The following is an 18,049-nucleotide window of genomic DNA, read 5'->3' on the forward strand; positions in this document are numbered from 1 at the left end:
GTCCCCATGTCCTATTTAGGAAATCTTTGAAGCCGACCAATTCAATTTATCCCCTTTAAACTCTATATTATTTATTTAAAACAATTGACACCCCGAAGTATTTCAAATGCTGGCATTTTTCATGTGCTAATTCTACCACCACCCTTTGTTTTTTATCACACAAATTGTACAGCTCCTGGCACTTCAAATTGTACAGCTCCTGGCACTTCAAATTGTACAGCTCCTGGCACTTCAAATCAATACCCCAATATGTGTTCAGTAACATCTCCTGAGCACAGTGATACCCCACATGCATGGGTTTGTTAGGTTGTTCGGGGAGTAAAAGGCCCTTTTTGAGAGGTGTGCATTTTTCAAATTGGAATTTTGACATGTCAAAAAGTCTGCCCACATATCCTATATATCTTTGAAGCCGGCCAATACAATTTACCCCATCAAACCAAATATTTTTGAAAGCTAGACACCGCAAGGTATTTGAAATGCTGGTATTTTAACCCTTTCCATGCACTAATTTTACCACCAGCCTTTGTCAAACTTTATGGTAGTAAATTTTTTTTGTATTTTTTTCACACACGTACTTCAGGTATAAATTTACCGCTCCTGGTATATGTCCGTGTCAAACAACATCCCAATATGTGTTCAGTAACATCTCCTGAGCGCAGTGATACCCCACATGCATGGGTTTCTTGGGTTATTTGGGAGGTGTGTATTTCTTTGCCATTTAGACATCTGATCCTACTGCCCCCATGTTCCATATTTGGGACATCTTTGATCCAGACCAATTCAGTTTCTTAAAACTCGACACCCTTTGGGCATTTATGCCAATATTTTAACTCTTTCCATGCGGGAATTTTTGTGAAGATAAAGATTTGTAGGACTTGCTCATCAAAAACGGGGATTTTTACATGTTACCATTTTTTTTTTCTAATCACACTGATTAGTGAGCTGGGCTCCATTGACCTTGCATGGTTGGATGCAGTACCTGCATTCAACCTGCAGGAGGAGCTCGAGAGTTCTTAAGAGGGTCTGGATAGACCCTCTGTGAACTCATTCAGTTTTCTATTGTTGATGCCATTCTGTGAATGACAGCAACGTCATTTACATGATGGCACTTGTGGTTGCTCTTCGGAGCAATCACAAGGCTATCGGGATAGAAGGGTTATGTTGCTACATGCCTCGATATCGAGGCATGTCAGCAACACAGCTTATTCTTAGGAAGCGATTCCGATCGCTTTCTAAGCTGTTTTTGCCGTGGCACCATTTTTGTGAGGCTTCCATGGATGCTGCAAATCCGTCGATCGCGGCAATGCAGCTATTTAACGGCAGCCCGTACATGTACGGGCTTTGTCGTTTTCACGTTAAAATTGTATGTTAAGGAGCCCGTTTTTAATATGGACACATTTAAAGGATAAAAGCTTTTCATGGACACTTGAATATGGGTACTATTTAGAGACTTTTTTATTATTATTTTATTTTTTTAATATCTTTATTTCGTTTTTCTTTTTTTTAACCCATTCAATCCCTATGGACGTACCGGTACGTCCATCCCTTCTTGCAGCGTCAGGGACACATCCCTGCCGCTGCACGGGAGATCAGGCTATCCTTTGATAGCCTGGACTCCCCCCTGACAGCAGAAGCCGGCATACCCTCGGCATATGTATATATGTTCCATCCGCCTGACCGCATCTCCAACAAACTTTTGAGGTATTTGGGTACATTTTTGCAAGTCTGGTTGGAACTAGATACCATTTATTCAGAATCTTGAGCTGGGTTTCAAGCAGAGAGAGATCGTGAATCCTGGGGGACAGTCTATTAAAAGCTTTTAACCAATCTTTTGTTGAAATCGTAGTATTTAGCTCTTTCTCCCATCGTGCTATAGATAACCTATTGATTTTTTCTCCCTCTTTTGTTCTTAGATATTCTATACATTTGGAATACAGCTTTACTCGATGGTTTAAATTAAAGATTTGCACTAATTTTTGAATCTCTCCTTATTGTGTACCAAGGACTTGTTTATTTATAAAAAAAATGTATTCGCAAATAATTACAGATAGGTTCATTAAGTGATATCTTAATTATTTTCGGGAAGGGGATTATTTGTCCCCGAGACATAATATCGGCGATTATTTTTATTCCCGCTGATTTCCATTGATTGAGGGAAAAATTCTCTATATTATCTTCCAGAGATTGAATCTTTAACGAGTCTAAAAGCCTGTCCTTAACGCTTATTTTTTTATTTTATTTTTTTATATTCATCCATTCTGAAATTATATTCTCTAAAATTCTATTTTTACCATGAAGCTGGGCCAAGTTATCTTTATCTTTCAGAGACCAAATAAAACAGTTTAAGTTGTTGTTATCCACTGAGTTCTGCTCGATTTTATACCAAGCTTCTTCTTTAGATCCTGATATGTTCTATGAGGAATAAAACGCTAGCTTCGTATAGTTGTTTCATCAAGGGGAAACCCGTTCCCCCTTCTCTAGTATGGGCTCCTATCAACTTAGCATTAATTCTAGGAACCTTTCCTTTCCAAACAAAATTTAGGAAGCTAGTATGTATCATTTCCAACCAGCTTTGCGGAAATTTTAGTGGGAGCATCCGGAATAGGTAAATCCATTTTGGGATTAAGTATGCTCTTAAGGCATTTACTCGGCCCCACCAAGAGAGGTTTACTTTCCGCCATTGTCTTAGAGATTCATTAGAGGATCTTAGGAGGTGTAAAAAGTTCTTCTCCACTATATCCTCGGTTTTCTCTGGGATGAGAATTCTGAGGTATTCAAATTCGTAAGTCTTTGAAGTTAGTGAAAAAGACTCCTGGAGCCTCTTCAGTTTTATTTAGGTTTAATTTATAGTTAGAAACTCTACTAAAGTTTTTACCTCTTGTAAAAAGTGGGTCATATAGGTCAGTGGGTTTAAAAGGGAAATAATCACATCATCCACGTACATTAATATCTTATAATCCTTTTTACCTACACTAAGACCTGTTATATCGCTATTATTCCTCACTTTCTTGGCAAATGGTTCCAAAGAAAGGATATACAGTATGGGTGAGAGACTTAAGAAACCTCATAGGGTTAACAAAATTGAATTCTAATTAAGAATCGACAAGTGCACTTCAAAGAGTCCTATTTGATACACCCAATATAGCTGACTATATAAAGAGGATGGAGAGGAGGGATCAACATGCATCTGAGGAAGCACATTAGCATCATACCCACCTGGTAGCACGGACTAAACAGACGGAGCTTTTAACGCCCATTATCTATGTGAGCATAGTTTTCTATTTTTTAATAAATTGATATTCTTGCTTTTAAAACATCTCTTCCATTTGATTCCTGTATATCCTGAGCTGATGCTCATGAAGAAGCTGTCACAAAAACGAACTGAACCCTTTTATTAGAGGTTGTGGATACCACAATCAGCGGAGATCACATCGAACTTTCTGTTACTTTAACAAAAATTTTTCAACTGGGTTGTTTAATTCATTTGTCTCACAGAAGACATCATCCACAATTTGTATGTTTTTTATGTTTCAATTACACTTTATTCACATTAGTGTTACATTGAAACAATAGATATATTCATTTTACTGAAGATTGCAGAGCATTTCATTTATTTACTTTTATGATATATTTGTTATAAATTATTGAGCGCTGCACAATGGAAGACTGGAAGAATGTTGCCTGGTCTGATGAGTTGCGATTACAGCTGCGACATACAGATGGCAAGGTCAGGCTTTGGTGTAAACAACATGAAAGCATGGATCCATCCTTCCTTTTATCAACCGTTTAGGCTGGTGGTGGTATAATGGTGTGGGGGACATTTTCTTGGCACACTTCGTATGACAGATTTTTCGGCTCCATGGATTGCCAGAGTCTATAGTAACTGATTGTGGTTCCCAATTTACCGTTTCTGGAGAGCCTTCTGCGAACAGCTCCCCATACAGCGGTCCTTGTCCACGACATTTCATCCACAGAGTAGCGGTCAGATGGAACGTACCAATCAGACTCTAGAGCAGTATTTGCGTTGTTTCACAAGATGATTAGGACTGGCCGAATTCGCCGAATTGGAACTGGCCGAATTCGCATATAACCATTTCATTCATTGATCCTTCTATGCCAACTACGTGTTTCATCCCTCCATGCTTCCGGGTTCTCCTTTGCAGTGCGCAGTTCCCTCGGTCTCTGAACACATCGGCAACCTCAACAAGACATAAAAGATGTTACGAGAGGGTCTGGTTGTCCACTAAACACCTACGACTCACATGTCCCACAAAGAAACTAGGGACAAGATATATCGTCCCTTTCCGTATGTCCCGTAACATATCCCCTCTAGCAGTGGAACGCGATCTACCAAGCAACATGTACCAAGAGTCCAGAGGCCTTTCCTCAGGAGGGGGTACTGTCGGGGTCCACAGCTAAGACCTCGACGAAGCAACTCATCCGAATACTCGGCACCCGCGATGGCCGGGCACGATGCCGCCACTGCTTCCTCTCCTGCTCCGTCTACAGTCTGTTCTGGGCGCGCGTGCCCCCACCTCCACTTAACCCTTCCAGTGCTGGAATGGCGGGGAATGTTCTCTGATGACGCCGTACACGGAGGCGGGGTGACATCTAGTGGTGGATTTATAAACCAGCACGGAGTACAGATATTGTGCCTTATTGAGGTTCCCTCTGCTTATTGCTGTTTTGGATTGATCTTGTTGCTGACCTCGGATTCCCTTTGGACTTTGCTGACTTCTATTATCCTGACCCTGGCTATTGTTATCCGGACTTGCCTGATCTCTCCAACCCTGACCCTTGGCTTCATATACTGAACTGTGTTTGCTTACCCTGACTCGGATAAGTTTCTGGACCTCGCTGTATGTGGCGCATCTGCCCCAACTACTACTACTTGGCTGTGGTATTCCTGCATACTGGGTTTCTCATCCCTAACCCTCACAGTATGCAAGAGAGGCTTTTTTTTTTATCAAATACAATGGATGCCTTCAAAAAACTCCAAATCTTCACAAACATTCCCCCTGCGGAAAGAGTTAAAAATACTAGGATTAACTAGCCCATGGGGTGTCTAGTTAAATTGGAATTGGCCAGGTTCAAAGATGTCCCAACAATAGGACATGGCCGCAGACTGACCAGATGTCCAAATTCCAAAAAATGCACACCTCACAAAAGGTGGCCTTTTACCTCCCAGATAACCCAACAAACCCATGCACTGGCATATCACTGTACTCGGGAGATGTTGCTAAACACATATTAGGGTATTTGACAGCAACATATACCAGGACCTGTAAAATCATACCTAAAGCAGGATGGCCACATGTCAAAATTCCAATTTGAAAAATGCACACGTCCCAAATCTGGCCTTTTATCCCCCAAACAACCCAACAAACCCATGCATGGCTGGTATCACAGTACTCAGATGTTGTTTAACACATAGGGTGTTTGGCAGAAGCTGTAAATTCATACCTAAATGAGAATGTGTCTAGAGGAAAAGGGAAAAATATACTACTGCAAAGTTTGACAAAGGATGGTGGTAAATTAGTGCATGGAAAGAGTTAAAATACTAGCATTTAAAATACCGTAGGGTGTCTACTTTTGAAACATACATGAGGGGGGTAAATTGAAGCGGCCACATTGAAAGATGCCCTAAATAGGACATGGGTCAGTATGACCAGATTTAAGGAAAATGTGTTTTGAAATAGCAATATGCACTTATTGCCTTATAACGTGCAAAAGAAACAAACAAACAAAAAAACACTGGGTATTTCTGAACTCAGAACAAATACTATAATCCATTTAGCAAGGTTTTTTTCCCATTAGTTTTTGTAGATGAGTAAAATCATTTTCCACTAAAAATCAGGAAGAAAAAAAAAAAAAAAATAAAATGTTCACCATATTTTTTAGAGTAAATTATATGATACGATCAAAATAATGGTATCTCAAGAAAGCCCTTCTTGTTCTGAAAAAAATAATAAATAACTTTTGTGAGTATAGTAAATGAGAAAGAAGAAAATTACAGCTAAATATGAGCTCTGCAGAAACGCGAAGGGTACAAAAAAATAAAATCAACCATTGTCACAATGAGGTTATTAACGCAATTTGAGTAATTAAAGTACCTTATTAGTTTTGCCATAAAGGGTCACATGGTGTTTGACCAAGGAAAACTATCACAACTGACAACTTCCAAGTCTGCAGGTAAAGGACGTTTCTCAAAACAAAATTAGATAAAACCAGGTTTTTGACATTGCTAGTCTAAATTACTGCATGTAGCATTGTGTTTCATGCTCATGGAGGTTTTGTTCCCTTGGACGTCCCTCAGATACATTATATTTAGTACATGATATTTAGCAAAATACATACTTACCCCATTGTTTTTATTTATTGTGGCTCCTAAATCATAAAACCCATTTATGCTGGGCCTATTATTGTGTATGTGATATATATAGTACCATCATAATCCCTATTTATGAAAACCACCTGGCCACCAGTACACAAAGTATTTTCATAATTTCGCATAATTTCACAGAAACAGCATCACTAAATAGACAATGCAACTGGGTTTAGTTCTGTGCATATGGTAAAACTGGGGGGAATTTAATGCTACACAAGATTTAGAGTACAAACATAATTTCCACTACTGTCCGTTCACATTTAAATACATATTGTCCCTAGCGCGTTTTAATTTATATATAAATCATTACCTCAAAAAAATTGGAAGAAGAAAAAAACCCAAAGTGCCATGAATGAATAAGACGCCTTGTACATATTATACGATGCATTTATATATCATTCAAAGCGTTCAGAAGATATCCACATATGAGCATATATGTATATAAAAAACAATTTTCGCAAACCCAACCGCACCTACTTTCTCAGAACGCCCCTGTGGATCATCATCCTGCTCAATGACTTGCCCTGAAGTCAACAGGTAAAATAAAACAGTAGCAATAGTGCCGCTTTTTATCCTGTTCGCCATGGCTCTCGGATCCGTCCGCTTCATCAGACAACACAGCCTCCAGGTTTCAGGGAACTTCCTCCCTGTGTAACCGCGTCTTGCAACTCATTCGTATAACGGGGAGGGGTGAGGTAGGCAGAACAACAAGTGGGAGATCCAATCGAGGAGCAAGATGCTATAAATAGATACAGCGGCGGAGACGTGAGAGGCGCGCGAAGTAGGGGTAATAAATGTTTTCGGGTGCAAAAGATAGCTAGTGCTAAAATATGCAGTTTAAACTTAAGATTTTTAATAAACCTTTTCTCTTGTTTATAATTAGCACGAACGGCGCATTGCGATAAACACTTTATCCGTTAGTATTTTGTAGTTTGATAATTTAAATGTCTCTAATATTTTGCAGTTACTGTAATTGTTCTGAGAAGTCTAACGATGGGGGGGAGGGGGGTGTACACACAGCATTCCGTATTAAGAGCATATTAAGAAGCGGGATTATTCCGCTAGTTTCCATGGTGATAGTTCAGCACGGAATTGCGAATGATAAAACTTTAGAATCTAATCAGACGGGTTTATTGGGTAAAGTTGCATGTGGTATGGGAGTATAATGTTTTATAGGGGGAACATACGGTATATCCCAGAAAATGTAGATCTTAGCTTAAAATGAATCGGTTTTTCTCACGGCTCTTAGTGTCAGGGGGAGGTGCACATTTTTTCCTCTTGGGAAACCAGGCCAATTTTGGTAGTCTTGTTATAGAGACCACTCACATTAAAAGTTTGCTTAAAAATATCAGCCATATCACTTAGAAAATTGTAATAATGGAAAATGATATATTGTTATTCAGAGACGCATACTCTCTCAGACCAATCACTGGTGCAGAAATTCAATGACATAACTAGTAAGGCCTGCCCTCTCACAGTATATCCATACATCATGGGTTGCCTCAAAAAAATCCTGTATTAAATGTATGCTGTAATAGACCTTGTTTTTATTACTGTGTTGGCTACTTGGTACCATAAAATGTCCCAATGAGTCAATTCACTAGGATAAAAAGAAACCGCACTGATATAACACAATATAACAAAAATATAACCCGTAAACTAGATTTAATTTTCAAAGAAGTAGCTCAGAAAGAACAAAAAAAGTAACAAAAACATTTTGAAAAAGAAAACAATATCCCATTGATACTAAGTTACAATGGAGCCAGAAGAAATTTTAGAGAAAGATGCAAGTTTAAAGAGAATTGTATCAGAACATCCTAAATAGTTTTTAGGGGGGCACCAAAAATGAAAGATAAACTAGCGAGGAGCTATTTAAAATAAGAACCAAAGAATATAAATAATTTTCTCCAAAAAACAGGTTTCTTTGCTTGTGTGATGTGTCTAGCATGTAGGAGTATCAACAAAGTGGAAAAAAAAGTAAAAGCGTTTGTATCCTATACAAATAAAAAACGGTATACCATAAAACAAATCACGTGCCATACAAGTCCGTGTGGACTACAATATGTAGGGATAACCTCTAGACTTCTACATGTGAGAGTAGAGGAACATATACCGCATTTGCTCGATTATAAATCAAGGTTTTTCTCAGAGCAAATCCTCTGAAAAATACCCCTCGTCTTCTAATCAGACCTCAATTGTCCAACTCGGATACCCATTGCTCTTGGGGCCACATCTTATTATAGTCTGACTATGAGACTAAGATCCAGATCCCCCGCAAGCTGCAGGGGACCTGGATCCTCCTGTCTGGTAACCTCAGCTGCTGCCGGTACTTACACTGGGCGTCGGCAGCAGCGGGGGTTGTCTGCGTTCATCGAGCGAACGTTCGCTGGCTAGCAGAGAGGAGAATTCCCCGCAGTGCCGGCGAACATCCGCTCGATGAACACAGACAACCCCCACTACTGCTTGTACTTCGGCCATAGCTTCTGTGACGCAGCACAGGTGTCACATGACCTTCCGGTGCTCATAGAATTTCCGGCGGAACACCCACTGCCCCCACCAGACACCAGGGATTCAGAAGCACTGGTAAGTCGAGGGTGTTGTATGGGTGGCATAAGTCTTTTCTGGAGGCAGAGTGCCCCGTGATATGCTTTTTAACCCCCTGTATGCCACTCTACCTCCGGAAATGCCCTTTAACCCCCTTTATGCCACTCTACCTCCAGAAATGCCTTATATCCCCTTATATGCCACTCTGTCCCATAATATGCCTTAACCCCCTATATGCCAGAGTGGCATATAGGGGTATAAGGCATTTCTGGAGGAAGAGTGGCATATAGGGGGTTAAAAGGCATTTCTGGAGGCAGAGTGGCATAGAGGGGGTTAAAGGCATATCAGGGAGGCAGAGTGGCATATAGGGGGGTATAAGGCATATCAGGGAAGCCTGGGGCAGATGTGCATAACTGGGGGGCAGGTTGGCAAATAAAAGGAAATAGCTTTTATTAAATATAAAAAAATAGTTTACATTAATATTTACCAGTAAAACTTTTTTTCCTATAGGGTCATCTTATATTCAGGCTTTTTCTTTTTTTCATAAATTAATATTCAGATTTTGGGGGGTCGTCTTATAATCAGGGTCATCTTATAATCGAGCAACTATGGTACATACTATTCCAAAAAGGTATGATAAGCACAGTGTGTCAATCCATTTCACTGAACATAACAGTGAGCCCAAAATGAAATGGGTTTATAATTTAACCCCTTAATGACAATTGCCGGTTCCGGTCCAGAACCGGCACGTCTTTAAACGGGTGCAGAAAGCGATCTACGTTCGCTTTCTGCACCCAAACGGCGTTGCTGTATTGCCTCGACCTCGAGGCATTCAGCAACGCCACGATCGGCACCATGGGCCATCTCTGGCCCCTCCCCGGGGCGTCAACAACCGCCATACATTGTATGGCGGCGGACGCCCGTTTTAAAAGCGTTTAGGAGGCGATCGACGATCACCTCCTAAACTTAAATGGTGTCGCTGGAATACCTCGATCAGGAGGCATCCAGCGACACCAAACACTTACCTCTAGATGGACTGTGACCGCTCCGGAGAGCGTTCACAGCCGCAGCTGCCGGTGAGCTTTGCCATCAGCAAGATGGCGGCGGCCCGGGAAAAAAAATAATAAAGATGAAAAAGTTCGCTAGACGGTCTCCAGACCTTCTAGAGAACTCTGGCTCCACTTGCAGGTTGAATACAGGTACTGCATTCAACCATGCAAGTCAATGGAGCCCAGCTTTCTAATCACAGTGTGATTAGTAAAAATAAATAAAAAAATAAAATTAATAATAATTAGAAAAAAATAGTAAAAAAAACTGTAAAATGTAAAAATAATTTCCCACTGATGTCACTATCAGGGGAACCTTCAAGTTGAAAAAAATTTTTTAAAAAAAGGCAAAAAAAATAAAATATATATATATAAAAAATATATTTTTGTGAGCAAGTCCTAAAATTAGCACATTAGCTTAAAACAATTCTCGCATGGAAAGAGTTAAAATATTGGCATATTAAATGCCCATGGGGTGTCTACTTTTAAAAAATGTATGATTTGATGGGGTAAATTGAATTGGCCGGGTTCAACAATGTCCCAATTAACACGGGGGGAAGGATGGCCACACATCTAATTTCCAATTAGAAAAATGCACACGTACCAAATGTGGCCTTTTAGTTCCCCCAAAAAATGACAAACCCATGCATGTAGGGTATCACTGTACTCAGGAGATGTTGCTGAACACATATTGGGGTGTCGTGTGACAGCGGCATATACCAGGAGCTGTAAATTCATACATTACATAGGTGTGTGGGGGAAAAATACACACAAAAGAATACTACTGCAAACTTTGAAAAAATTCTGGTGGTAAAATGTGTGCATGCAAAGAGTTAAAATACCCTGGGGTGTCTAGTTTTCAAAAATATATGGTTTTGTTGGGCATACTGAAATGGCTCGGCTCAAAGGTGTACCAAATAGGGCATGGGCAGTGGATCCCCATATGCCAAAGTTCAACATTGAAAAATGCGCATGTCCCAAATGTGGCCCTTTTGCCCCCAAACAGCCAGGCAAAATCATTCATGTGAGGTATCGCTGTACTCAGGAGATGTTGCCGAACACATATTGGGGTGTTTTGTGATAGTGACATATACGAGAACCTTTTAATTCATACCTGAAGTAAAATGTGTGTGACAAAACAAATGCAAAAAAAATGACTACCACAAAGTTTGACAAAGACTGGTGGTAGATATGGTGCATGGAAAGAGTTAAAATACTAGCATTTGAAATACCCTGGGGTGTCTATTTTTCAAAAATATATGGCTTTATTGGGCATACTGAAATGGCCCGGCTCAAAGATGTACCAAATAGGGCATGGGCAGTTGATCGCCAAGCGCCAAAGTTCAACATTGAAAATGCGCATGCCCCAAATGTGACCCTTTTGCCCCCAAACAGCCAGGCAAAATCATTCATGTGAGGTATCGCTGTATTCAGGAGATGTTGCTAAACACATATTGGGGTGTTTTATGATACTGACATATACCAGAACCTGTTTATTCATACCTGAAGTAAAATGTGTGTGAAAAAACAAATGCAAAAAAAATTACTACCATAAAGTTTGACAAAGGCTGATGGTAGAATTAGTGACAAAGGCATAATGTGTAGAAAAAAAACATAAAAACATTGGGTATTTCTAAACTCAGGACAAATAGTAGAATCTATTTAGCAGGTTTTTTCATTACCTTTTATAGATGAGTAAAAGATTTTTCAAGTAAAAGTTAGAAACAGTCATTTTTTTCTAAATTTTTCACCATATTTTATACTTTTTTTAATAGTAAATAATATGATACAATCAAAACAATGTCATCTAAAGAAAGCCCTTCTTGTCCTGAAAAAAACAATATATAATGTGTGTGGGTTCAGTAAACGGGAAAGAAGAAAATTACAGCTAAACACGAGCAGCGCAGAAATGTTAAAACAGCCATTGTCACGAAGGGTACAAAAAGTAAAATCAGCCTTTGTCACGAAGGGGTTAAAGACCCTAAGACCATATGGACTAAATAATGATTTTGAGCTTTGTAATTTTCTGTAACATCAACTAAGAGAAATGAAATAACTACAAATATCACTGATACTTTTAATAGAAATATACACAGTAAACAAGTCTATTCGTAATAATATTACTTTAACTATATGTAATAAACTAAAAGAACAACATGGGGTTAACATTTATTTTTTTTTCGATTCAAAAGAATTTTATTGACAGCCAGACAGCATGTAACAACACAAATGTAAATAAAGCATATCGATACAGGAGCCGTGTCCGGGCGCCATTTTTTTTTTTTGCGATGGAGACGCAAATGTAGTAAAAAAACATGCGGAAACAAAATGTGGCAGAAACAAAACCAGTATCATAAGCGCAAAGGGGTCATATGCCCCAGAATAGTAGAGTGAGCATAGGCCCCAGTGGGTGAGCATAGCCGACACTCGAGTCATACTGGAGACGCATAAAAAAAAAAAAAATAAGGAAAAGAAAAAACAGGGCGGCACTGGCGTAAACCACCAAAGAGTAGGGACCTCAATAGGGAAGGAGGAGTCACGTGGGCAGAGACCCCATGTAGCAGTGGGCAAAGCCGCCAAGAGGCGAGCAGTAGAATAGGGGCGGCGCAGGTGGTAGGGGAGCACACCGCGGGGGCAGAATGACCGTACATTAGCACCGAGACAAAAAATCGTACAAATTCACCAGGCCCTTCGGTCCCGCCACCCCCATAATAAGATAAGCAGGGGAGATGGCATGAGAGAGAGAGAGAGACAGGCAAGGAGAAGAAAAAGGAAAAGGAAATGGATGGGGGGGGTAGAGAGAAAGGAAGAAGAAATAAAAAAAATAAAAAAAAACAAAAGGGGGGGGAGGAGAAGGTAGAGGAAAAATGTAAACGGCTCCGGAGAGCTGTGGAGAAATTTTACAGAGCGGCCATCCTACCTGTAGAGCCATCGGCGTAAGCAGAAGACATCCAGGGGGCCCACACCTTCAAAAAACGCTCAAAAGTGTCGTGTATGTGTGCGGTGAGCTTTTCCATGTGCATGATATGCCAAATTTTGGCCAGAAGCTGTGCGTGGGAAGGGATGCATGTATTCCAGTTTTTAGCAAGAGAGAGTCTCGCAGCCGCACAAACTCTGTGAATGAGCCGGTGAGTGTACAAGGGGAATTGAGGATTAGGATGATTCTTATTAAGTAGTGCCGTCAAAGGACATCGATCCAGCCGAGCACCAATGATCTCGCTAAGAAGACCGAAGACCCAGGTCCACATATCCGTCACTAAGGGACACGTCCACCACATGTGGAAATATGAGCCCCTCTCCCCACAACCTCTCGTGCAACCATCGCTGGAACCCGGGAAAATCTGGGCAATCCGGGAAGGGTGGAGATACCACCTGCCAACCACTTTGAATGCACCTTCTTTAATAAGGGTGTTGGCAGTAAGCGAAAATGTGTTAGCGTAAATTTCTGTCCAGTCCGACTGAGTGAAAGAGAAACCCAGGTCATGCTCCCACAGTCGACAGTGGGGAGGAGAGTCAGGAAACGCATAGGCGACAAGGTGAGTATAAAGTTGCGAAATCGCACCCGGCTGTCTCCCTCCCGTCCAGCACAATCGTTCAAACGGAGTCAGAGGAGCCAAAGCGCGGGGAAACTTGAGCGCTGTCAAAAAGGATCGAAGCTGGAGGAAATGAAAAGCCTCGGTAGGGGGCATCTGTAGGGCGGTAGTGAGTGTGTGTAAAGTGTGCAAACTGCCCCTATGATACATGTGGCCAGCCTTAGTTATACCATGAATCCGCCACCAGAGGAAGGACGTGCGCGACAAACCGACGGGGAAAGCCGTGTTACGAAACAAAGGAGTGAGAACAGACGGCGTATGGAGCAAAGTGTACCGCAATTTAAGGCGATCCCATAACGAGAGGGAAAAGGACAACGTGGGGCTACCGGAACAGCACGGGCGCACGCCCCCCCCAACCAGCAGACCTCTGAGATGTCAGGTAAGTGACCCATGGCCTCCTCAAGGGGGACCCATCTCGGGGCCAAGGCACCAAGATGGACCAGCGTAAGCTGAGCCAATTGGGCAGCATGAAAATAAGACAACAGATGAGGCACCCCCAGGCCCCCCGCCTCATGAGGGCGATAAAGGTGGGATCACCTCGGCCTAGCGCCCCTCCAAACGAAGCGGAAAATCTCAGCCTGGAAAAGGTCCAGGTCTCGGGACACCAAAGGGACCGGGAGCGAGCGGAAAAGGTAAAGTATCTTAGGAAGGAGAGTCATCTTGACACTATAGACCCTACCAAGAAGAGATATGTTATAGGGAATCCATCTACGAAGGTCCCCCTTTAAGCGCTGTAGCAACGGAAGGTAATTAGCTTTATAGAGATCTGAGAGTTGGGCAGTCAAGAAGACCCCCAAATAGCAGAGGCGGTGAGGTTGCCACTTAAAGTCAAATTGAGATCGAGAAGTTTAACAGTATCTGACGGGAGGGAAATGTTCAGCGCTTCACACTTCGAAGCATTGATCTTATAACCCGATATGTCGGAAAAGCGGGATAAGAGGGCATACAAATTGGGCAGGGACACCAGGGGGGATGTGATGGAAAGAAGCACATCGTCAGCGAAGAGGCTGACTTTGTATTGGGAATCCCCTACCTGCACTCCCCTGATGTCTGGGTGCAAACGAATAGACGCAGCAAGCGGTTCGACGCAGAGTGCAAACGAGAGGGGACAGCCCTGTCGCGTACCATTCCGTATGGAGAACGGAGAAGACACGGCCCCACCGGTGTCCACCACCGCACTAGGGGAGGAATAGAGACCACGCAGAGCAGACAGTATACCTCCAGTAAAGCCAAAGGCCCCGAGCGCCGCCCACATATATTCCCAATCAACCCGATCGAATGCCTTCTCTGCATCGAGCGAGAGCAGTAGAGCTGGAGATCGGGCCAGCCGGGAAGCATGGACGACACCCAGGGTGCGTCGAATGTTGTCAGGGGCCTCTCTCCCCAGCACAAAGCCCACCTGGTCAGGATGGATCAGTCGTGGTAAACAGGGGGCAAGACGCAACGCCAAAATCTTGGCGTATAGCTTAATGTCCACATTAATGAGGGAAATAGGATGGTAATTAGAGCAAAAGGAAGCGTCCTTCCCTTCTTTAGGGATCACAACAATTTTGGCGGAAAGCATCTCCGGGGGTATCGGAGAGCCCGATAAAAAGCTATTAAACAGAGCAGCCAATTGTGGGGATAAAATATGGTTATAACGTTTATAATAAGATGCCGTAAACCCGTCAAGGCCAGGGGCCTTGGCGCCTTTCATGGTGCCGAGTGCACGGTCAACCTCCTCCTGAGTAACCTCTACGGATAACGACAATAACTCATCCGGAGAGAGGGTCGGCAACCGAGAATTCCTCAGGAACTCCTGCGTACACTGGGCAACATGTGGTGTCTGGGAGGTTTTATGACCGTCATAAAGGGAAGTATAATAGTTAGTAAATTGTTGACAAATGACGCCAGGATGTGAGGACGTATTTCCGGAAGAGGTGTGTATTAGCCTAATAGAATGTGACTTCGTGGCGAGGCGAAGACGTCTCACCAGCATGGTATCAGGCTTATTGCCCTTATCGAAAAATTTTTGATTCGTCCAACTAATGGCCTTCAAAACCTCGGTCGAAAGAATCAGATTTAGCTCCCCCTTCTTGACGACCAGAGAGCGAAGGGCCTGGGGGTCTCCCGTGGATTTATGTATGCGTTCGAGGTCGCGGATCTCGGCCCGTAAAAGGCGCTCCTGACGGAGCCTCTCACGTTTCTTGCGGGAAGCTAACCTGATGAGTGTGCCGCGGATAACGGCTTTATGGGCCTGCCACAGTGTCCCCACCGCCAGGTCAGGGGAGGAGTTCAAGGTAAAATACTCCTCCAGGGCCTCAGCCACGGAGGTAGCTATGACCGGATCCGCCAACAAGGATTCATTCAATTTCCAAGTGCAAGCTGGGGGACGAGGGGAAAGGCCAGAAAATAGACACTCGACTATCCCGTGATCAGACCAAGTAATTTTGTGGATGCGAGAAGACAGCAGAGAGGGTAGTAAAGTTTGCGAGATAAAGATATGATCAATACGGGAGTAACTATCATGTGGATTAGAGTAGAAGGAGTAGTCCCTATCCCTGGGGTGGAGCGCGCGCCAGGCATCAAACAAATGCATGCGTCGTAGGAAAAGCTGTAGAGGTTTATAGGAGGACCTAGGTGTCGTGGTGCGTCGGAAGTCCGATCTGTCCAAGTACGGGTCAGGAGTAGCGTTAAAGTCCCCTCCCACAAGCAGGCCGGTAGACCTGGGAACATCAAGCAGAGCCTCCAACTGGGAATAGAAGCCCGAGAGGTTGGGAGAGGGTGCGTAAACATTAAGAAAACACACCTCACGACCAAAGTGCCACACAATCGGATGTATCTACCTGCAGGATCCTTAGTCAAGCTGGTGAGTTGAAAGTCTAGTCTTTTATGTAGGAGAATCGTGACCCCATTATGTTTTGTGGGGTGGGTGGCATGAAAGTGTTGGAGGAAATGTTTGCCCCAGTATTTGGGAGCATGGTCATGTTTAAAGTGGGTCTCCTGTAAGAAGACCACATCTGCACGAAGTGCGACATAGTTTTTGATAGCTTTAAGACGTTTGTGAGGGGAGTTGAGGCCGTGTGTGTTGTGTGTGATTACCTTAAGTGCGGACCCCCCAGAAGCCTCCAGCGCAGCCATCAGGCCCAACAATTGATTAGCGCAAAACTTAAGCAGAGGTTGCGAGAGGCCCCTGCAAAAAGAAAAAAATAAATAAATAAATAAATTACAAAATGAGAAAAGAAAAAAAAGGGAAGAGAAAAGGAAAAGAAAGAAAAAAGAGAAAAAGAAAAAAAAAAAATTTGAAAAGGGGAGGGGGGAAAGAAAGAATCCAAGAGAGGCCCCCAAGAGCCGAAGGGAAAGAGTAAGTAGGAAAAAATAGTGGAAAGAGTAGGGAACGAGTATCAAAGGGGTAAGAAAGCAGGATCTGCCCACGGATACCAAACGAGGTGTATCAGGTGACGATCTCAGAACGTAGGCGACAAACAGGGGCGAACCGTATGAGTCGCGGGATAAGCACCCAAATCCCAGAAGGGAGATGGGAATGCCTATAACGGGAGATCCGAAACGAAGAGCAGTACTCCCACCAGTACCGGAGAGACTGCGCTATAGGGGGACCTGGGAGACCAGATGGGACCCCCCGCCGAGAACAAAAGAAGAGAACAACATGATAAACAATATGGTAACTTAGACAGAACAACCTGTGTAACATACCGCGTACGAGTGGGGAAAAAAAAGAAAAAAATAAAAATAAAAAAATTAAAAAGTGTTTGTAAGTGTTTGTAAGTGTGGCTGCGTGGGATCAGTTGACCCGGAACAAGTGACATGTACCCCTAGGGAGAAGCCAACAGGAGCAACGATTGACGGCAACAGAAGACAGCATGGAATAATAGCACGCGGACCATTTGAGAAAACAGCGATGTAGTGGGACAGCAAGCAGCGTGTGTGTGGTGTGTGTCTGTCCCCTCTGTGTCATCCCCTTGTGTCGCGCGTCTGCCCCAACAGAAGCCAAGGCAAAAAGTCAGAAAGAATGGTAGCCTTTGGCAAAAAAAAAACAAAAAAAAAAGGCCTGTGTGCGTATGAGCTATCAGCAGACCCCCCAGGAACAAGTGTTATGTACCCCTAGGATAAACCCAACAGGGGCAACGAGACAATGCAACGCCCAAAGGCACAATAGACAGTAGGGAGCAATAATATTCAGTCCCTTTGAGAAAGCAGTGGCGGAGCAGGATCAGCAGCATTGTCGACATCCCCTGAAGCAACATCTTGTAGTGGTGAGGGCGAGGCAGCCCTACCGAGGCGAGGGCGAGGATCCATCAGGGTTTGCAGGTGGAGCACTTCTTGGGTAACTGTGATGCCCAGGCGTTGCAAAAAGTCCGGACCTTCAAAGGGGTCTCGCAGAACATGTTGAGTGGAGCCGTGGAAAGCAATAAGGCGGAATGGGAAACCCCATCGGTATTTAACACCGTTAGAGCGAAGGAGCGCTGTAATGGGTTTGA

Source organism: Sceloporus occidentalis, unplaced genomic scaffold (genome assembly GCF_023333645.1).
Source record: "Sceloporus occidentalis isolate IW3139 unplaced genomic scaffold, rSceOcc1.0.p SCAF_123, whole genome shotgun sequence".
Taxonomy (NCBI): domain Eukaryota; kingdom Metazoa; phylum Chordata; class Lepidosauria; order Squamata; family Phrynosomatidae; genus Sceloporus; species Sceloporus occidentalis.